Here is a 22,871-nt window from a genome sequence, read left to right as displayed (position 1 = left end):
CTGGATTTGGTAGAATTGAAGCCAGGGTTTTTTTGTGAATTCGTAGGCAAAACTGAAATAGTTCCAAATGTTTCATAAGCACAAAATTCTCCTGATGTCCCAAAATTGTTGCAGCAATTTATCCATATGCAACATAGGTACCATCTGTTGAGACAACGTTGCTTGTTTTTATTTATTTTTTTACATTTCATTGACCTTTCAAGAAAAGATTTGCGTTGCGCATAATGATACAGCAGAAGTTTAGCAGCACAATCCTGTGACTGTTTCATGAAAGAAGCAAGTTCCACTGTGTCCAGTGGATACACAGTGTTCCCTGACAAGTGTGTTTAGGGTTTTAGCCTAAAAGAATCATAGAACTGCAGAGTTGGAAGGGACCCTGAGGATCATCTAGTCCAGGCACAGGCAAACTCGGCCCTCCAGATGTTTTGGGACTGCAACTCCCATCATCCCTGAGCACTGGTCCTGTTAGCTAGGGATGATGGGAGTTGTAGTCCCAAAACATCTGGAGGGCCAAATTTGCCTATGCCTGATCTAGTCCAACCCCCTGCAATGCAGGAATATGTAGCTATCCCATATAAGGATCAAACCTGCGACCTTGGTGTTATCAGCACCATGCTCTTGCCAACTGAGCTATGCAAATATACACTGGATCTCTCTCCCTTCCATTTGTGGAAGAGACACTCTAGATCCAACTCTTAACTGTCAAAATCTTAGTCTGGATTAATAGGTATCAATGTGTGAGACCCACAGAAATCAATAGACTTAAGTTAAAACTATTGATTTCAGTGTGTCTGAATAATTTGATACATCCACTCAAAAGTAAACTCAGAAATAATTCAATGGGACTTATTCCCAGGTAAATGAATATAGGATTGCAGCCTTCCTTTCCTTTACATCTCCTTTAAGAAACAGCAGCTTGGCTTGATTTTCTTGTTTGCCCATCTGCCTTAGAAGAACCGTTATTTCTATTTTAAAGCCTTTCAAAAATAAAGGCGTTTTCGCACATGACATGCAAAATGCCTTTGAGCCTTTCTTGTGCTATTTGTGTGCATGTGTGAATATTGTTAATACAGGATAGAAAGTGGGAGAGATTCGGGTGTTGTTGTTTTTTTAAATTAAATGTACTGGAACCATTATAGGTTTTGTGTTAATGTTGCAGCTGGTGAAAAGAACTTTTGGTGTCATGTGAAAAAATATCCTTAAAAACAAATAAAAATTAACATTGCCATGCTGAACTCTGTGGATTAAAACCCCTCCACCTTAAAACTGCTTAGCTGGATCAAGCATATTCTACATAGATACAAATGCATCAAATAATCAGTTACTCCAAAGAAGTACTGAGAATTTGAGAGTCTTTTGCATTTGCCTTCCTTTGGTCACCCTGCTCCTCACCAGAGGGATGTGGGGGGGGGGGGGGATTAAATTCTGTTTGCATTTAAAGGTGGAGTTACCTAATTGACTCTTTTCAAAACAATAGATGATCTGAAACACAGTCATTGTTCAAAATTTGCACTTCTCCAAATTTTGCAATGCAGTTCTCCAGCCATGTAGTATCACATGTACAAATATGCATATGCTAGGGTAAAGCGTGCCTAAAAATGCATATATTTGTGAAAAATCATACTGTCCCATAAAGCTTTATAGTAGGAAAACTGCTTTGCGAAAATGTTAGTATTAGAAGTTCACACAAAAATGTTGATGAATGTTCATGCAGACCTTTTTTAAAAAAATCAACAACAATAAATTGCAAACTGATGTGGAAGCATAGAAAACGAAAGTTAAGATTGGCAAAAAGAGAAATGGAGAGAAACGGAAATGGACAGATTTGCTGATCCCTCTGCGCTAGCCAGCATTGAAACCTCCCTTTGTTGCCGCTCACTCCAACTGCTATTGACATGCCTCCAGTAACTTGGTTTCGATACACTCTGACACAGTGTCCCCCAGGTGGTGCATAGGAGCAAACACACCTACACATCTGCAGGACATGTTGACCTCAAAGTTGCTCTCCCCATTTCATGTCATCATTTTATTGGAAGGGCCCAGCTTGCAAAAAACAACAAGGGACAAGTGAAAGCTGGAAGCTGAAAAATCATTGGCACGCATTTGAGGTTTTAAAGATGAAAGGAAATTGGTGAGACTCCCACGATGTCTGCATCCCCTGGGAACAGACACTGAGAAATTGCCAAACATATGACTGGCCATAATTCTATCAAAAGCTATTTATAAAAAATAAAAATAAAAATGAAGGAAAGAAGGAAGAGCCTGTCAAGTGAAATAAATTGCAGCACCTGAAGGCATGGAGTGGACTGTTATTGGGTGATATCTTGGTAACTCTCCAGTTAAAAACATACCAGGCAATAAAAAACAGAAAAGCAAAAAGAAAGGTCTTTCAAGGAAAATCGATATGAGATATCCCATATATTGCAAGGACTGTCTGGTGGCTGCTAGGTGTGCCGTGCACTATACCACTTGATTTTATTTTTTTTAATCCCATAGGAGAAAAATCACTTTCTGGAAAAAGAGGTATACTTTAGAGGATGTAAGATAAACAAGGAGGATGTTTGAAATGCAACTAGAAATATAAAGAAAAAATATTGTATGTACTGGCTCTTTTTCTTCTTTTGCTGTGACACACACGCACACACACACACACACACACACTTTATGCTCTCTCGACAGTTTTTTCTCCTTTAATTCCAGCACCAGTAATTTATAAATATGTACTTTTTCTGCAATGCACACACATTTTATTTCATTTACCAAAATGGCATGAGGAATCTGCCTAATGAAGAATCCATCTAACAAAACGGAATGGGGAAACTTTGCTTCTCTGAAGTTTAACCAGAGCAAAGCACTTAATTTATGACCTAGTCCTATGCATGTTTCTTTAATAGCAAGTACATCTCACAGGTCCACAATCCAAAAGCCTAAAGGCCAGTCCCATTTTGCCCAGTGGACCTTACTCCCAGGTAAAACTGCATAGGACTGACTGCAGTGTATGAGTAATAATGACGATGATGACAATAGTAGCAAAAGTGTGGTGAGGAATATGAGACCTAAATGTTACAGTGTTCTTGTGCAGCATGCTTAAAAACTCTGCATGAATTATTACTATTGTTATAATTAATTTGACATCCATTCAAGTAAGTGCAAAGACTCATTGACTTCATGATATCATTATTTGCAGCCTCAAGAGAAATCCCATTATTTCTTCTTACACTTTGCTGCTTGTTAAGGCAAAAATATTACTACTGCATTTGGTCCAGTTTGGGTGGCAGGCCTCTCTGTTCTCCACTCATGTTATCTCTCCATTTTAGTGCAATAGAAATGCAGCCCTTATCCATTTGTGATTCACGGGCCACTGTTTTCCCTCCTGATCCTTCCATTTATTTACCAAGTTTATATCCTGCCCTTGCTCCACAAAGAGCCCAGGACAGCAAGTGTGTGTGTGTGTGTGTGTGTGTACAATTCAAAAACAACAATAAAGCAAAAACGTTCTAAAGATTAAAGCATTCTAAAAACAATAACAATTAAAAACATTTAAAAGTCAGTTTAAAAAATATTCTAAATGCAATTGCAATTAAAAATCTACTTCCATCCAATGATCCCAGGAACAGTGTTCTTCAGCCACCAAATGCCTGGGTGAACAGGCATGTTTTCAAATTGCTCCTGAAATAATGAGGGAGAAAGACACACCACACTAGGGAGAGCATTCCACAACCAAGGAACCACCAACAGGGCAGCCCCCGGTGTTGGACGACCAACAAGGTCTCACCATAGAGTCTGAGACGGTTGGCACTGGCAAAGTTGCTCAGTTAGGCCCTATAAGCTATGCATCTATTTATTTCTTATTTTGCCTTCTGTGTTTCCTTGGATAGAATTAGGGAGCCACTTACTGCAGTGCTGCGATAGGGAGGGAAAATACGATAGGGAGGGAACAAACACTCCAACACCAGCACTGTAATAGGAACGAAACAGAGAAGTACCGTACTTCTTCCTGCTTTTCTGATCCTCGCTCAGACCTTCTAGCAATGCTGTCTATGTCAGAGGGAGAAGCGGCACTTTTGAAATGTAGGATGCAACATGTGATTTTGGAAGGGGGTGGCAGGCCATTAAAAATGGCTTCATGGGCCAGCATTGGCTGAGTTCACCACCTCTGGTATAGATATAGACTGTTTCCCCCCCCATATACACAGTTGCTTTCTGAATGGTTCTCAATCATATACTAGAAGATCCACCTCAGAGCTACAGTTCCCAGCTCCCAGAATAAACTACAGTTCCCAGAATTCCTCAGGGGAAAGTCATATAAGGGGGCTTTAAATGCATGGTGGTTGATGTGACCTTTGTTCCAGTCCAATGAGACTTTTGAAACTTTTTGGTGGGTCATAACATCCTAAGGCAGCCTTGGCATTTGTTTAAAATAAAAATGGCAGTCTAACTCAGCCATGCCTGCTACTGCAACCTACCTCATTCTCTGCTTTGCTTATTTTTCCAGGGTTGTTTTTTTTTAAGGGGGGGGTGTTGCTTGTTTATTTGGCTGGCAAATAACACCCTAAGAAAAGGCATCATCATTCCCGCTCCACTACACCACAGACTGCCTGCGTTTCTGTGTTCCCCATTCATGCTTGCAATAGAAAAATAAGAATAAAAATATTATGAAAACATTCTACGCTGCTCTCTCTCTCTCTTTTAAAGGCAGCGTTTAAGGGCTAAGCAATCAAACGATACCCAAGATTAATATTTCAGAGGAGGGGGAAATAAATCAACCTAAACGAAAGGAGGAGAGGGGCGGGGCGGGAGTTTGGGGTAGGTGGTTAAACGCTGGCGAGTCCAGACTTGCCGGCTTTCCGGCTCGGCGCTGCAAGATGCGCCGAGCTCCGCCTGTGCTATACTGCCACCTTGTCTAAACGCGGGGATTTGCACGGCAACTGTACAAAGCACGTTACGGGCGCCGCTCGCCTCCTGCACTTCTTCTCGCATAGCGATAGGTAGTTAAATAGAAAATTTTCACAGCCCTTACAACTATGATCCGAATATTCTCAGGCGATCTGCCCGAGATCTCTGCTTTGAAATCAAGGAAGCAGAGATGAGAGCATGTCAGGGACGGGCAACACCTCTCCGCTCCGTCCCAACAGGGTTTGATTATGGAGCTCTTTAGCAGGTCGCTTTGTGCAATCTGAATTGAAATGGGCCGAGGCGCACCAGGTCGTAGCAGCACGCCATCCAACAAAGCGTTTTACTTCGGCGCAGCTTCACTGTAGCTCCTGGTGCTTCCACGGAAGAAAGTGAGTTATTTGCACGCCTCAGTGCCCCCCTCCCCAATATATCTCTGCCATAGTTTTTGAGATACGCGGGGGAGAGAGAAAAGCGACCCCTCCCTCTCCTGCCTTTCCTTCGAGTTAACGCTCTGCGCGCGTCACTTCGGAAAGGCTGGAGGAAGAAATCGGGAGCTGCAGCCTGCGCGGAGGAGCTTACCGCTTGGATCTCTCGTTCTCCCTTTCTCTCTCACACAGTACCTTTTATCTCTTTTTTTTTATTCGGCGTTTGAGAGCAGGGAAGCTTTTAGGCACGAGTTCACGTATCTCTTTAGTGATGTAGCTATCAGTGTGCTGATGTTCCCTATGAACTCTCCGTTGCTCCACCGTAGCAGAGCCAGTACAAACATTAAAAGCGCATTTCCCTTGCCTCCAACAATCCCGGGAACTGTAGTTTGATAAAGGGTGCTGGGAATTGTGTAGCCCCGAGAGGTAAACTACCGTTACCATGGTTCTTGGGGGTGTGTGTGCTTTAAATATATGGTGCGTATGCAGCTCTGATAAATTAATTCTGCATTTTAGGGAGTTGGACTAGATGACCCTTGGGGTGCCTTCCAACTCTACACTTCTATGATTCTATGAACTATTGTGCCAGGAAGAGAGGGAGACCCAAGGCCTAATCCGCATTCAGAGTACATCCGGAGCAGAACTGGTTCTCTCTTCGACTTATTCACCAAAGCCCCAACGCCAGATGAAAGAGGAAGGAGGCTCGTGGGGAGGGAGGAGGTTATCTTTGTATGCCTTCCCCACCCCCGTGCCTCAACAGAATACCTTTCCACAGTTGTAGAAGCGTACACACGTGCACGCTGTTAACGCGCATTCTGCTTCTGCTCGCGGAGCCCCGAAGGCGAGGAAGTTGGAAAGGCTGGTGCCGGTTTGAGGTGTACCGGGGGTTGGGGAAGAACTAAATAACTACAGGTTAAAGTCATGCCACACGCACGAAATCCAAGGATCAGAGGCGAAATCCCTCCGAAGTGGCTCCTAAATCCACGTATTGTTCACGAGAAATATTTTTTTAAAAGGTCTGTAAGTGCAGAGAATAAAGATCCCAAGTAGAAACACTCCCCACCCGCCCCTTTCCTCTCGAGTCCAATGGTGGCTTATGCCTGTTCTTGCTTTTCCAAACCCACTCCTTGAGACTAGAGGAGGCGGCACGTTTGCAAAAGAGGCACGCAGCTGATCTCCCGAAGGATATCTCTCGTGTGTGTGTGTGTGTGTGTGTGTGTGTGTGTAAGTTTCCCCAGGCATGCAAGCCTCTCACTTTCTCGCTCCAGACACTCTGTGCTGGGCCAGCCACAACAGAGCGACCTCTCTCTCTCTCTCTCTCTCTCTCTCTCTCTCTCTCTCTCTCTCCCTCTCGCTCTCACAGGCTCGGCTCTTCTTTCAGCGTCCCGCCCTCAAAGGGTTAAGCGGCCGCTGCCTGCCGCTCTTTGCTAGACGGCTGAGTTTCGAGGAAGGCGCTGTTTGAGGCAGGCGTCGCTGCGCGCTGCTGTTGCCGCTGCTCTTGCAGCCACCCGCTTGTGAAACCCGCCAGGCAGGCTCGCTTTGGGAAGACGGAGGGGCACCCATCTGGTGCATCGAGGATCTGCTTTGGGGAAAGAGGGGAGAAAGAAAGAGAGAGGGAGAGAGATTTGCGGGCCGGAGGCGGAGAAGTACGAGGCATTTGGTTATGCTCGGCTGTCTTTTGCATCTTGGCGCTCTGGGTTGAATGACCGGCTGGACAGCGGCTCCAGAAGATCCCTCCGCTGGGCGCTCTTCGGCGAGAGAAGCCTCTTCGGCGGCGGCGGTGGAAGCCGGAGATTATGAGGACGGCGAGCGTGGCTCTTGCCAGCTATGGAACAAAGCCAGACCTTGGCGGTGATCCTTAAATCAGTACAATGCAGGAATCGAGCGGCTGCCCTCGCCACCTTCCTGACCCAGTGGGGTTTGGGTGAGCTCCAGCGAGAGGAGAAACGCGGCGCACTCTCGTCAGGTAAAGCGAATTCTTTTTCCTCGCTGCCTTCGTGCTGCAGGCGCCACCATCTGAGATGGATGGATGGATGGATGGATGGGGAGAAAGAACTCGGGCCATTTCCTTCGCCCAAGGTTCCAAGTTTCATTGGGGGGGGGGACCAGAGAGGCGTGCAAGGTTAGATTCGGTGTGACTCCGGAGCGAGTGAGGGAGAGAGAGGTGGAGGCTGTGGATTCTCTCTCCATAGGCAGGAGGAGTTGTGTATGCATTGGGTAGGGGCATAATAATGATAATGATAATATATTTGCGATCCTGAAAGTACCTACTCCAGAGTAGTCCCCTTCAAACCAATGACAGTTCGCTTTCTGCATGGCAGATTAAGTTTGGTGGTGCTAGTTCAAGTACACACACGAACACATTTTCTGGGTGAATTAGTGACGGTGTCTCCTTTCCATTGCCCACCACTCTCGCGCAAAAGGTCCACGTGGGTGGATTCTGATGGCTTCTGTAAATCAGGCCGTTCCGTGCCTTCAAGTTCAAGTTCTCAAGCCTTGAGGTAGTGACAATCGTGTGTGTGTGTGTGTGTGTATGTGTGTGTGTGTGAAACGTTTCAAAAAGGTGCCTCTGCTCCGCCGGTTCGTCTTTTGCGTCCGGAACCTGTGCGCCTTTACGCGCAAGGAAGCTCCGGCGAGTTCAACGGGACTTTACGTCCCTGACAAATCTGCACCAGATCGGGCTGCAAGAGGGAGGCGCAAGGGTTTGAGAAGAGCAGCGTCCTCCCTTCTCTCTCTCCCTCCCCGTGCAAAATAAGGATCCAGAATCAATCGATTGGAGAGCTCTGAGTGGCTTATTCCCCCCAGCCCCCGCTGCCTGCACTCCTTCCTTTTAGCGCCCCTCCCCATTTTAATCCAGATCTACTGCTGACGGAAACAAACCTCCTTTCTTCCCCCATCAGTCAATCACTGTCTGGCAAATGTCTTTCCTCCACCACCCCCTTTTCGCCTCCGCAGAAGAGGGGTGCGGGAGCGTTAGGGCTGGGTTAACTCCTTCGAGTCCGGACCCTCATTCATGCCGAGTTACCGGGATACCCTCCCGCACCGTCTTGATTTCGCGGAGACTCCCCCCGCTTTCCTCTCCAGCGGCGATTCTGCTTTTGTGATAACAGTGCCAGCAGCACTGCGTGCCAGGCTCTCGTCAGCGCTTCCGTTTCAGAGCCTGGCTGGATGCTCCCTCTGGCTTTCTTCTCCGGGGTCTGCGCACCAGCATTTTCATTTTTCGAAGGCATGGGGGGGGGGGCTGGACCCCTTCAGCGGGTTTAGGAGTTCCTCTGTCTTGGAAAAGTACATAGATTGCAGGCTGTGAACCCCGCGAGAGCCATGCCAGGAATGAACCATGCCATGATCCCCAAGCTCACAGACGGGCTGCGAGAGAGAGGGACATATTTTTGGTCTGTGCCCAGGCTTTGATAACAGCGTGTCTCGTCAGGAACATGGGAAGTTGCCTTAGTCCAGTAGCGTCTACAGGGACTGGCATCAACTCTCCAGGGTTTTAGGGTTTCAGTCTCCTACAGCCTTGCCTGGAGATGCCGGGGATTGAACTCGAGATCTTCTGCGCGCAAAGCAGGCGCTCTGCCACTGAGCTACAGCCCTTCCCTCCTTGCGCTGATTCCATTTCTCCGTGTAATCTGGGCAATATCAGAGCCCTCTGCTTTGGAACAGCCATGCGTGCTGCCTTCCCTTGCCATATATGTACCCCTTTTCCTGCGTTTGGGGATGTGCCTTCGGAGGTAGCTTAGGCCCGTGTCCAAAATGCCCAATGCGTCTGTATGCCCCGCCAACACATTGCTGGGGATGGGTGGCTGAGGCAAGGAGAGCGAGCGTGTGGCTTGTACGTGTGATCGAAGGGAGAAGGGGGAAACGGAAATACCTCTAACCGGCTCTTAGCGTCAATAGGACGTTTCGCTTAAGGAAATTCTCATTAGTTTGAGTCCAGGCCTTCTTCACTCCAGCGTCTGCACTTGGGTTTATTTAGCTTACACTTGATTGCTGTACACTTGATGGCTCTCTGCGGAGGGTGTGAACTGGCTCCGTGGAAAAGCCTCGCGCTTGAGGCCATGTGGGCTTTCTCTTCGTGGCGTTGGGTCTGTGGTGGCCCACGCACACTTTCAAGGCATCCTTTTGCGTGGCAGTCATCAGATGATGAGAAGGCAGGTGTGAAACCCTCCCTTTCCCTGCAGATGAACCAGGAACGAGTTCGCGACACTAGTGTCAATCCACTGGGCTCTTTAGCTCAGAACCTCGAGTCCAGATGCTCGGAGGAGGGAAAACAAGTCAGCAGGGGGGGAAACAAAATCAGGAGTGGTTTCAAACGCTTCTTAAAAAACTACCCCCTCCTCCAAAAGAAGAATTTGTAGGATCCCTGAAATTGACAAATTTCACCGAGTTCCCTCCCTCCCTGGTGCTAAAAATTAATATCAGAGACATGCAACCCGATAATGTATATTCATTTTTTACCAGCAAAGTATTGCAGGTACAGCCGCCTTTTTTTCTCCCTCCGCTCCATTTGTATCTAGCAAAGCTCTCAAAGAGTATAAAAACGATCAATTTCATTTTAGTCTGGTGAAAATGTGCCCTCCGTGCAGTAGCCGAAAATTTAAATAAAAGGGGTTTACTGGCTGCCCCCCTCGCAAATGTAGCATTTGGGGTTGAAGGTTATTTATTCAGTTATGAGGCAGAGACGTCTAGATTTCTTCTGTCCTTTAGAAAAGTCAAGATAACACAAATACATGGCTGATGTATTTATTGATTTGATTTTGCCAGGTAAAAGTTCAAAGGTGGTGGTGGTAATGGGGATCTCACCGTAGGATGCAGACATGTGAAATAACACCGCTATGGTGAATATTCTGCCTCTTTCCTCCCTTCCCCTTTCCTAATGACTACAATTAATTCATTTTATCCCAGCGAAGGGAGTTCCTTTCCCTGCAAGCGGGGCGCCTGCTCAGCGCAGGATAAAACCAAGTGGCTTTTTATTCTTAATGGTCGGGATCCTTGGGGGGGGGGCAGAAAAACTCAAATCCTGCCTGCCATGGAAGCCCTGCTGATGTTTTTGTCGGGGAGCCTCTATTGGGGCAATTAAAGCAGCTAATGACACGCGCGCCCGCCCGCACGTCCAGAGCAGAGCCGAGAAGTAGATCGGGCTGAGCGCCTAAGATGCCGCTTGGTGCTGTTTCCCGTATTCTATCTGATAGCTGCGCGTAGAGGGGAGGAGGGGGAGAGACTACTAATAAGAATCGAGGCAGAAGCTCCTCTTTGGCTAAAGAACTTGACGGTGAAGGGTGGGTTAAATAATTAAGGGGGGGGAGAACCCGAGCCCGACTTTGCCTTTTGGAAAGCTTTCAGGCTGCAGCCCTGCCTTCCAAGCATTCTTTAAACTCGCCATGTGGGAGGAACTCCAGGAGAGAGAGAGAGAGATGGCTATCAACCCGAATTCATTACTGTAAACATCTCCCTGGGGTGTCAGGCGAGCAAAAGGGAGAGAGAGGAGAGAGGGGTGGGGGAGACAGAAAGGCTCGCCTGCCATTAGAGTCCGATCGGAGATCTCCTGACGCCCAGGAGCAACCTGCCAACGCGGCTGGACTTTCCGAGCCCAGAGGGGAAAGAGGCGCTCGAGCGCACACGCGCTCACGCATGCACGTCTGCATGCGCCCGGCGCCCCCGGAGGCTTCTGGGGTGCTGCTCGCCTGCGCTTCCTCCTCGTGGAATCCTCATTCTCCTGAGCTCTGAGGACCAAGGGGAGAAAGAAAAAAACAAAAAAAAAACCCAACCCCAGGCCAGGGGAAAACACCACCACCAAACTGTTCTCTGCAGGCTGATTAGAGCTCGCTCCTCTCCCGGACGTCTCTGTTGATTTCGAGTTGTTGGCGTCGCTCTCTGCCTGGTGTATCCTCTCTCTCTCTCTCTCCTCGAGAGGTGGGGACCGAGGAGAGAGAGGAAGAGGTGTGCGCCTTTGCGCTTGCCTTCTCGGGGATGCTGGAGCCCCGGGCTGCGCGTTGGAGGCGAAAGGAGGAGGATGTTGCCGCTGCCTCGTAAGCGGGGAAGGCGGAAGAAAGTGCCGCGCTCGCTCCGCAGAGCAGAAGCAGCAGCAGGCGGCGGCCCCGGAGGCGAGCGCCGCCCGCAGCCTGCGGGCGAGGGCAGCAGCAGGAGGCGGAGGACAACGACGGCGAGCCCACCGCGGCGAGGGAGCGATCCCACCGTTGCTGCTCCCTCAGCGCATCGGAGACCAACGTTACTGCTGCTGCTGCTGTGGCGGCGGCCGCCAAAGTTTGGGGGTCTTCGCTGGAGGGGGGGCAGAGACTCCCCGGGGATTATGCGCACCCGAGGACGACGCTTCAGGATCGGAGCCTGCAGGTACCGTCGGGCTCGCGTCCCTCTCTCAGGATTCCGCCCTACCCCGATTCAACGATTCTAATATTCCCCCCTTCCCAGAAGGAGGGAAGCCCCCCTGCCATTACAACCATCGCCCCCATAGTGCCAGATGCAAAAAGTTCGTGGCCTGGGATCCAGGTGTGGACGGGATGAGGGGCAAATGGCCAGTCGCCTGCTTAGACTAGAGGGGTGGTGCGCGAATGACAGGGACACACGCGCAGGCATCCCCACTGGGAAATTTATCAATGGCTGTATGTGACAAGTGGAAAGGGAAAGATGCGATCGCTGTGTAGCAGCTTGTGTATTTCAGCCTGTGTGTGTGAGAGAGAGGATGAGAATCCAGATGAACGTAGAGGGCAGCTTTTTACTTTCTCTCCTTCATCCCCCACCTGACTCTTGACTGTTCCAAATGTGCCCTCTGGCCATTTCCTAGCCTTGAAAGGGACGACCCGCCTCTGTCCCCTCCTCCCATCAGTATCCTCACACCATCGAGCAAAGAGCTACTACTTGGCATTCTGGAAGCAAGTGAGGTTTATATTTTGGAAGAAAGAAGGGAAGAGATTTCCTTTTGTGTGTGTGTTATGGAATGGAGAAGTTGAGCAGATGAAAGACAAGCTGGCAAAGAGAAGATCAGGTTAAGTCAGTGCTGACAAGCATTATGAAATTCAAATGGAGGGGTGCGGGGAGGCAGCGGTAAATTGCATCAGTATTCATCAGATTCCCATCAATAGCTACATAAAGGCGGATCTGATGGCTTGGGGGAGGGAGGAGGAGGCAGAGATGGCATTTCAAGTCCATCAAGTGGACAGCAGCCTTATTTCATGAAGCTGGTCTGAGGGTTACTGACAAGCCAGAGAGAAAAGAGAGGAGGGGGTTGAAGCAAGCAGCTGGGGGGGGGGGGGAGGAAAGCAGCCTGAAAACTGAGGGAGAAGCCATCAACCTTCCTCTCTGGAATGGAGAATCAGTCAACAGGAGCTTTTAATTAATTTTAATGGAGGAAATCTGTTTTAAGGCTTACAATAAGCTAATAAAGTCCAAGGCAGAAATCCATGCAGAAGCCTGGACTTGTGTATAGAAAGTGCTGATTAGATTTTTGCCTTTGTGGGATTTTTCATTTTTTATCTTTGGTTTAGGAGAGAAAAAGAGAGAGATAGAAGGAGAGAGCATTTGCTTAGCATAGGCAAAGCCTATCCTTTAACACCCAAGCTTATTTACCTTCTCTTAGTGCTTACAAACCAATCATGCCAATTGGGATCTGGAAAGTAATCTTCTCCAGGCAGCTTAATCCTGCAGTCCTCATTGAGACAAAACTCCCATGGAGTTCATTCATGGATTTATTTACGTAGCATGTACTAGAGAATTCCTGCTCCAGTGGGACTGGCAAATCCATTCTGGATTCAAGAGGGACAAAAGGACAGTCAGGTCATCCCATCATGGTCTGTGTCACTGAAATGCACTGAAAATGGCATTTTTTTACCATCTTTATATTAACAGAAAGAGTACTATGCTGGCATGCTTTTTTGTTTCTTTGTTTTGCTATCCTAGGAGGCAGGGACTCCTGCAAGCACAGGAGGGGCAAAGCTGGGCAGTAGGCCTTCTGAGATAACGGTGATTCATTTTCCTTCAGAACTGCAGTAACCTATCTGATCTATTGAAAAGAACACAGAATAAAGGCAGGAAAATGTTTTGCAAGCCTTGTGCAACTAGCCTTTTCTGTTTAGATATGATAGGACTGTTTCTTCTGATTCTTTTTGCCTAAATTACTTTTAAGATGGGCATAATCCACACACCCCACTATGCTTATATTTCAGCAAACAAAGACCACCATCACCCGCACCTACTCAGTATCTTTCAAAAATAATTTTCACCCATCACACTTAGAGAATCTCCATTCCCTTCTCCTCCTGCCAGTTTCCCCTGCATTAAGTTGACCCATCAAAATATTGCACTTGGAACACTAGGCAGCCTCAGTACTTTTGACACTGCTCTGAGCTCACAAATGCCTTACCCAAAACTTCCCATGAGTCTCAATAAGTGGTAAAGTACCTCACTTTTTGAGAGGATGTTCTGCTCCTATATAACTGGGATTTCACCTTGGTTTTAAAACAGGCTCAGTTAGTTGCAGGTGGCATTGCAATGGTTAAAAAGAAAACAAAAGAGGATGGTTGTGCTAGACGATGGGGCTGTTGGTTCTTCCAACTTTACAATTCTATTATTCTATGAGATGCCAGCCAAGCACCACTGAAAATTGGACCTCCTTGGCATGGTGATAATGTTCTGTTTGCAAACTGGCCTCTGATCAGAATGTTGGACACGGTGTGCAGAAGTCTAGGACTTGGACAAAAGATAAATTGATGGAATGCAAACAAGCTAAGCTAAGGATTGACTAGTTCATATGTATATGTGATTTTTATCTGCATATGATTTTCAGTCTCTGGATTTAATTTGAGCCATTGCTATAAGTCATGATTATATCCTGGTCTGCTGGAGAGCCTGATACAGAGTTAGGCTTATCTGCTGAAAACAACCCCATCTCCACCCATTTCAAAAAAATGCCTTACATGGGCTGTGGTTTCAGGCGAGAATCGGCAATGCAAACATGTCTGTAAGTGGTTAGAAAGGCAACTCTCAAGTATGTAGAGCCCTGATGATTTGATTTTCCTCTCCATTCCCTGGCATCAGAAAACGTAGGCTTCCTTGTTTGAAAACAAGTAGGAGATCAAGCACATTAAGGGCTGTGGCTTTTATTCTGCTGTGCTTTATAGGTGAGGGAATAGCCCCTCTTAAGAGAAAACTGTTTGTTTCCCAGAAGGACAGCTTCTTAGTCACCCCTACACCCTCTGCTCTTAATCTAAAAGTGAGTTCATTTTTCACTAGATTACTTTCATATAACTTTGTGGTTTCTGCCACAGTGATTCAAATTCAGTCCATTAGTGACCTCTATCTGTGAGAAGTATGCAATCAATGCATGCATGGTCTCTCTCCACTCTCACTCTCTATCTTGCTCCTTTTCTTCTGCAAAGTATATTGTGGCAGCGGGGAAGGGGGGAATGCAACATCTGACTTGCTTGGGTTTTGGATATCTTAAATTACTCAATTTGCTCGTTGGATTAAAAGACGGTGTTCACTCCTAGCTCTTCTCATGTCTGTTGTTCTATAGCAGAACAACATTCAAATGAATATAAGGTAACTCATACCCATTTGCCACTAATGTGAAGAACACCAGGCATTTGGACAGTGTTCTCTTAGTTTGCTGGTGATCATAGGTCGGCTCACTTAACAAAATCAAGAGTCCAAACGCAATTTGGTATGTCCAATAGTTCATGTTTGCTCCAGAATTTCTGTTGATTGCGTGACTTTTATCACCCCATAGTTGTAACTAAAAAAATGCATACTTAGCAAAGATGTATAGTGACGAGCATTTAAGTATAGTAGCAAGATTATCTTTGTAATAAAAAAGGAAATAAAATTCCATCTGTGTCTGTATTTTGAATACCCATCAGAGATCAAGGGAAAAGATTGTTATTAACAGATGGTCCCTTTTTGGGGATTATTAAACCCAGCTTTCAAATATCAATTTGTCTCTTGCTTGTATCCAGATCCATATTTCATGTTTTAGTTAATTATTGTGAATTGTGAATCGAGGGCTCCAACAACAGCATTGCTTTGATGAGGGGGATAGTTTAGTTTGACATTTTCCAGATGATATTTGATGCATTTAGTGCTGGGGTAATATGGTGGCTTTAGATGCTTAATGATTCCTTATTTCCTTTTGGCAAGTCTTTGCCCAGAAGTAATTGTTTGGAGATGTTATTGCTGTTGTTCAGTGACATAATCCAAGAACTGATAGGTGCCCGGGACTAAAACTTTTCTTCTTCTTTTTCTTTTGGAAGCAAATTGTGCTATTTCAAGAAAAAGGAAAAAGGAAACCTCACAAAGCGACTATTCTTATTTTATTTAAAAAACTTACAACCTGCCCAATTTTCCAAGGAAATCAAGATGACTAACCACCAAAACCCACGAATTACACCCAATTACAAAATCCAGATATCAACATAAAAGCAAGAGCCAATTTAACGATTCCAAAAAAAGCCACCAACACAAACCATGTGAAGGAAGAGTGTCAGCTTCAAGCTGATGGCATCAAGCTGAATTCCCTAAAGCCGTGTATGACCTATAGATGCATCTGTCGGCTTGCTTTTAAAGAACAAATAAAGAAATACGTGACCCAAATAATTATTACATCTTTGGAGTTCTTTTAGAAACAACAGTTAAAAAGAAACCCATAAAAAAACTGACGGCTTACCAAAGGCAAATACTTTTGTGGGAGCCAGAGTCCAGTCTTTTCTGAATCTCTTCCAGTTTAGTCCTCTATGAAAATGCTTAGCTAGTACAATGAACTTAGTTATATTCAGCCAGTGGCCCAGACTGTTGCGATCTTCCTGTTCTTTGGTGCTTTACTGGTGATTTACTCAACCAGCAGCCTTTATTTCTCTTTGATTCCTTCTCCTGACATGGCCCTTTGAATTGAATAGGAACTCAGTCTAGTGAGGTCTTAAAACAAATCTGTCATGTTACATTCAGGATTCCAGAAAACTTAATGATCCGTAAAGAAATCTGTAAAACATCTTTAATCTTTTTTTAAAAAAACATTCTGTGCTTTCTGATCTGCTTCTTAAAGGTCCCTTGTCTACTTTGTAACAGGCCTGATACATGTGGCTTGTTTATTTTAAAAAATGGCTCCTTCTGATCCGGTTTAATGGGAATATTTCTTCTTCTCCTGTATATAAATAGGTGAAGGTAGAGTTATAGAAAAACGGATCATACAATTAGGTAAACCAGCCACTGAGATTTAGGTGTCAGCCCCCAAATTGTTAATTCATAGGTAGCCTTAATGAGATTATTCCACAATGTGTGGACTGCAGCATTTGAACGACAGAATTTCGAAAACTTTTGCTGTGCTCATGTCTTCAGGGATTGCAGAACCCATCACCTTTCCTATCAAATCCAATGGGATTTCATGATGGGGATGATCCTATGGATCCCAGTCTTGCAAGTTGCCAGAAAAATGCCATTGGCCAAGGCCTGTACTTGCATCGTTCCTGAGTCCCTATCAGCACATTTTGATCATGCTTTGAAAGGGGTGGGAGATACTCAGCACCTCATAGGATCAGTCCTCCCCTTAGATCAACCCCCCAAAGGTCACAACAAAAATTCCGACATGGCTTTTTGAGTCCTTCATAATTATTAATCACTGGGCAGCTAGTCAACTGATAAATTAACAGAGTAATTCCCTGTGACAGTTTATGGGCTAAGGACCACGGTCATAGAAATTAACATAAAGGAAAATGATTTGCAAACTTATTGGGGGTGATAACCTTTAAATAGTCATGATAATCAATGCGTCAGATCCCAATAAGCTCTCATTCACGTGGAACCAGAGTCTGTGAAAAATGGTTTTCAGTGTTGGGATGTTTCATTTTTGATCCCTTCAAAGTTCTGCCCGTGCAAATTTAAATAGGCTGTATCTGATTTCCCCTCTTATATCTTATCAGTTTGGAAGGAGTGAAATTTAATGTTTATTATTTGTATTTGTTTATCATTCTTTCCTGAATCTGAAAGCTGAAACAATCCTTTAAATTTAATGACAAATGACCCAGTTTATTTGGAAGTTCTTGTGTGTGAGTCTTGCTGAACCATGAAAGCACATTTTTCAGTGGGGCACAGAAATTTTTTCCCCTGTTGCATTGGGCCATATACTCCTCCTGACTTCCAAAGGCTCAGAATTCTAGCCTTGCAGGAATTGCATCAAAGGCCTCTTTAAATCCTTTTGTGCTTGCCTGAAAGACTTATTTCAGACCCCTCGATTTCTGTTGCCCTCTGTCCCCATGGTCAGAGCCGCCCTTGTCATTAGTTAAAGTAAGGCAACCATGTCAAAAAGCCCATGGTTGTGGCCCAAATAGCAGGAGCCCCTTGACTCTTTGTCCTAAACTCCCTCACCATTTGCCTCCATTGTGTGCCACACAGCAAGCCCTGGCCCTCCTAAGCTAGCCAGCTGCCTCAAGCGCCCTGGATCCCAGAATCAGCTGCCATTCCAGTTGGTTTCTGTACATGGAATGCATGGAATGGGGAGAGCATGTTTATTTTTCCCTTTCGCCATGGGCAGCAAAACGTTGTGGGTTGACCCTGCCCTTGGTAAGGAGCCTCCCCTCTTTGGTAGACCTTTCATAAGGAATTATCACTAGCCACCATTTCAGAATGTGAACTTGAGGCTAATACCCACAGTTCAGACAAGGCTCCTGGAACAAAGCATAATGCCAACATAGGAGCTTGCTGGATCAGGCCAGTGGCCCACCTAGTCCAGTATCCTGTTCCCATAGTGGCCAACCAGGTGCCTGTGGGAAGTTTCGGGCCCAATTCAAAGTGCTGGTTTTGACCTATAGAGCCTTAAATGACTCAGGACCACAATACAATACAATACAATACAATACAATACAATACAATACAATACGACTGCCTCTTTCCATATGAACCTACCTGGACCCTGAGATCATCTTCTGAGACCCTTCTTCATGTGCCTCCTTCATGAGAAGTCCAGAGGGTGGCAATACAAGAACGGGCCTTTTCTGCAGTGGCTCCCTCTTTGTGAATTGTTCTCTCTCGAGAGGTTTGTACGCCTGGCACCTTCATTATACACCCTTAGGCGCCAGGCAAAAATGTTCCTCTTTAACCAGTCCTTTGGCCAAGTGACACCCAAAGTCCTTTTAAAATGTGTTGGGCGGGGGGGGGGGGCTATTGGGTTGTTTTTGTATTATGATTGTATGTTGTAACTGCCCTGAGACCTGTGGTATAGGGCGGTATACAGTGGTACCTTGGGTTACATGCGCTTCAGGTTACAGACTCCGCTAACCCAGAAATAGTACCTCGGGTTAAGAACTTTGCTTCAGGGTGAGAACAAAAGTTGCGCAGTGGCAGCGGGAGGCCCTGTTAGCTAAAGTGGTGCTTCAGGTTAAGAACAGTTTCAGGTTAAGAATGGACCTCCAGAACTAATTAAGTTCTTAACCTGAGGTACCACGGTACAAATTTAATAGGTAGAAAGATGATAGATAGATATAGATAGATATAGATAGATAGAGATAGATAGCTAGATAGCTAGATGATAGATAGATAGATAGATAGATAGATAGATAGATAGATGATAGATAAAATAAAGCCCACCAGCAGGACCTGAGTACAACTATGCTGTCCTCCCTTGTGCTATCCAGCAACATATTCCCAGCAAACTGTCTCCAACAGTGGAGGTAGAGCATAGCCAGGAGGAGGAGGGTTTTTGTTGTTGTTGGGTTATTTTTTACAATTTAGCCAGTTTTCTTTTACAAAAAGAAGCTCAAAGTGACTGTTAATGGTTAGTAGCCATTTACAGCTACAGATTTCTCTAATCGCCTTTTAAAGCCATCCAAGATGGTGGCCGTCACAGCCTCTTGTAGAAGGAATGTGGCTGGAAGAGATGAGGTCCACAGACGATGTTCTTTCTTCTTGACAGGGAAGTTTAGGACTAGCACCAGGAGTGGCTGCTAATAGACATATCACGCCTGTGTCCCTGGAGATTTTTGCCCTTCGAATATTTCTGTAACAGTGGGATCCTAGGCATGCCTCTGAAAGTAGCTGCAAACTGTCCACTGGCTATTACATGATACACTGATGAAAAAGGTCAGAGCCCAGAATGGAAACTAAATCCAGGACCTTATTGGGAGAGAAATGGGTTAACGCTGCCAGGAGTTACACTCCCAACAGCAGCTGGTGGTGCATGTCATTCTCATAAGCAGAAACAAATGGGCAATGGTAGTTTGCAGGGAAGGAAATGTTCCATTCCTTAACTGTAGCATTAAAAGGGTTTGTACGCACTGTGTATTTTTGACATAAATGGGATGGGAAAGCATTTCCATTAACAGGACAGCGGCCAATAGTACACATATTGACGATATCTCTCTCAGTATAGCACAGATGCTGCAGAACTCTTGATTCCATCTTCTTAATTGTAGATGTTTACAGTGTGCTACAGTTACAGTTCTCTAATTAAAAGCTAAAGTGTTTGCATTTTTGTTTTGCATTAGAAAGTAACCCAGCACAGTGGCCTGGTTCACCCACATATAAACATTGATGCAGACCCTCTAAGTGTCTCTATTTTCCAGGGACAGTCCTGGATTTATAGAAGTCATCCTGGTTTCTGATTTGATCCTGGAATGTCCTGCTTTTCGTTATGATGTCCCTATTTTCATCAGAGAAATGCTGGAGGGTACGGAGTTATGTGACCCCCGACCCAAGGAGATAAGTAACTATATAACCTTTAGAAGACATCTGAAGGCACCTCTGTATAGGGATTTTTTAAAAACAATATCAATGTTTTACTAGGTTTCTGTATATGTTGGAAGCCACCCAGAGTGACTGGGGCAACCAAGTCAGATGGGCGAGGTATATAATAATAATAACAATAATAAAAAAGAATAGGACATCACTATTTTCATTGGAGAAATGTTGGAGGACATGTTGATGAGGAATCCTCTGTGTAATGGGGCACGTTCATTTGTGCTGCTCCTCTGCTACACACACTATAGGGAAAAAGTTTCTGTGAATTGGGTGTAGTACCCACACCACAAAGTGTGTGAAGCATGCACTGGGAAGGGCACTTGTGTCTGTTGTGTCATGGTGCCTACGGGATTCCTGGTCACTGGGTATGTGCATTGGCACTCGGTGCATTTTTGCCAACTAAGTCCTACTCAAATAGAAGCAGACCCATTGAAATTAATGAGCCTAAGTTAGTCATATCCATTAGTTTCCATAAGTCTACTCTTAAGTTTGGATACAACCCAGTATATACAATTATGTGTAATTGTAGAGCATGCGATATGAATCTATTTCAAGACATTGAATTAAAAAAAACAGAGGCTGGCAACCTAAAGCTCATTCTGTTTTGCATAATGGCATCTGGGAAGTGTAGGCTGCTGGCTCTTTTCTTCCAGCCAAGACATTAAAATACATTTAATTGGAATGCAGTTTAATAATGGAATGATACTCACCAAGGTTGGATTCTTCTTTTCCAATGGCAGGGCCTTCTTCTTACCAGGCTTTCAGGGATCTGTCTCTGAAATTCAGATGAGAGTTAACACAAACAGAAAGGAGATATTTGCAGAGTAAATATATCCAAAAGACTGAAGGAATCAAGTCAGTCCACATGCTTCAGTGAAGGTAACTCCTTTTCCCCAAGTCCCAAGTTATCTGAAATGCAAGCTATTTTGACTTGGTGTATATGATGCATGTGAAGAAAACCCATGATGATCTGAGTCAAATTCCCTTGATGCTCCTGAGGAAACTGAGAACATTTAACAACTGGGAGATGTGGTTGATGGTCCACAATTTCATCAAACAATAATATTTAAAAATTATGTGGAAAGAGATGACATACTTTGATGTCTCATTTCCTTTTAAAGTTAGAAGCAGAGAAAGTTGGTGGCTCTTCTTTTTTAAAAGCTGTTTCAATTGTTTTTTCACTACTTCCCATATATTTTCCAGAATAATCAGAGGTCTGTGGAGAGGTCTTTCCTGCCTAGAACAAAAGGAATACAGTCATGTAAAAACAAAAAGCAACAACAAAAATTCTTCCAATTTTCTGTAATAACATCTCTCTGTTTGGCAGGCTCTTGGGAAGTGAAGCGGCAAACTCCAGAACTGGAAGTGCAAGGTTTTTTTTGTAGTCTTAGCCTGAGCAGCTGAAATCTGAGCATTTCTGGGCATTATAAGGAAAGAGTAAGAACACTGCAAGAGAGAGAGAGAGATGTGCACCCTCTTTTCACACTTCTGGTGTAAATATCTGTGACAGTGACTGGCGCATCTTTTTGGCAGTGAAATGCACTGAGCCGCTATAGATGCACAGGCAAGATGTGCGAGTCACTTCCACGTTCTCTTTGCGAGTTTCTTTGTAACATATGAACTTAGCTACTCTCTTTTAGGGATATAATGCAAAGATGGACATTGACTTTGGCCTGAGGGTGGTAGTGGAACTGTGAGGGGGTTCCTGGAAAAGCTCAGCTTTCCAGAACATGTTTCCACTCTGTTGGAGGCATGACAATCTCTCTCTCTCTCTCTCTCTCTCTCTCTCTCTCTCTCTCACACACCCCCCCCCACTGAATTGCAAATTGTGTGTCCCTGCACAAAGGCAGAGATGTTAACATCACAAGAAAGCTATCAAATCACAAGACTCCACTGTTTGCAATAAGGGTGTGACGAATACATGGATCCTTGACAAATTGACTACATGGAACTGGCCTTTGTAGCACTTTTGTTTCACTCCCTTGAAAAGTAATGCCTGATGATCAGTATCCACCCTATGATAAACATTGGACATATCCCCTTATCTTGGTCTTTTAATGCCTCCCAGTTTATAAGCTCTTATCAGCCTGAATGCCTTTCCTGGGATGCAATCCACGTTGGAGTTAATGTCTGATTTCTATTAAATGATTAGGGTGATGATGAATGAAAAAAGCATATAAAGCATTGCTGTTTGGCCATCTGAAATGACTTTTCTTGATCACACACTTGCAAAGAGCCAAGCACATATATTAATGCTCCAATTTAGTAGTGCAATTTAGTAGTGCTCCAATTTAGTAGAGCCTCCCAATGAAAGCTGCAAAGGGTATCTTGAAACAGATTGTTTTCTAGTGCAGATAACAGGATAGATATGCACAGTGAATTGCTAAATTGTTTGCATCAGATCAGCCTGTGCCCACTGGTACTTCTTGCCGTATCTGTTGCCAGAGTGCTCACTGCAAGTCTGCCCTCTTCTTTTCAATTCACTCCTTTCACTTTCTTTAGGCTGATCTGCAGGTCACCAGTAAACTGTTAAGACATCTCTTTGCTCGTAATAGTCTGTTTTTATTTGAGAAATTACTTTCGCCATTTGATGAAATTAATTTCAGTAACTTCCCCTCGCAGAAGTCGCGTATAACACAATCACAGTCTTTGCTCAGGGTGAAAAGTGTCTACTATTACTGCTTGGAAAATAGCTAAGCAATAAAAGGACACAGAGGACATCTCTCTTCTTAAAAATAACACCCTAGATGCCTTGGAGCAGGCTTGCAAGGATAGATCCCCCACACCATTTGCAGATACTTTTCTCAGCTAGCA

The 22,871-nt window shown here is 45.1% G+C and overlaps 1 protein-coding gene across 4 annotated transcripts in view; it reads left to right on the top strand.

Moving 5' to 3' along the window:
* The first annotated feature begins 6,655 nt into the window (after nt 1-6,655).
* Nucleotides 6,656-22,871, top strand: part of FLRT2 (fibronectin leucine rich transmembrane protein 2) — a 91,505-nt gene continuing 75,289 nt past the window's right edge. For 2 of the 4 annotated variants that reach the window (XM_080974241.1, XM_080974243.1), the window contains exon 1: nt 6,656-7,287. The gene's annotated coding sequence lies outside the window, so the exon portion shown is untranslated. Of the gene's footprint in view, nt 7,288-11,522; nt 11,673-12,206; nt 12,330-22,871 lie in introns of those variants that run through there. The other 2 variants (XM_080974242.1, XM_080974245.1) reach the window with 2 other exon arrangements.

The sequence above is a fragment of the Podarcis pityusensis genome, assembly GCF_964106645.2.
Source record: "Podarcis pityusensis genome assembly, chromosome: 1".
Classification (NCBI taxonomy): Eukaryota; Metazoa; Chordata; class Lepidosauria; order Squamata; family Lacertidae; genus Podarcis; species Podarcis pityusensis.
The sequence above is the reverse complement of the archived record's forward strand: the minus strand, read 5'-3'. Positions and strand labels throughout refer to the sequence as shown.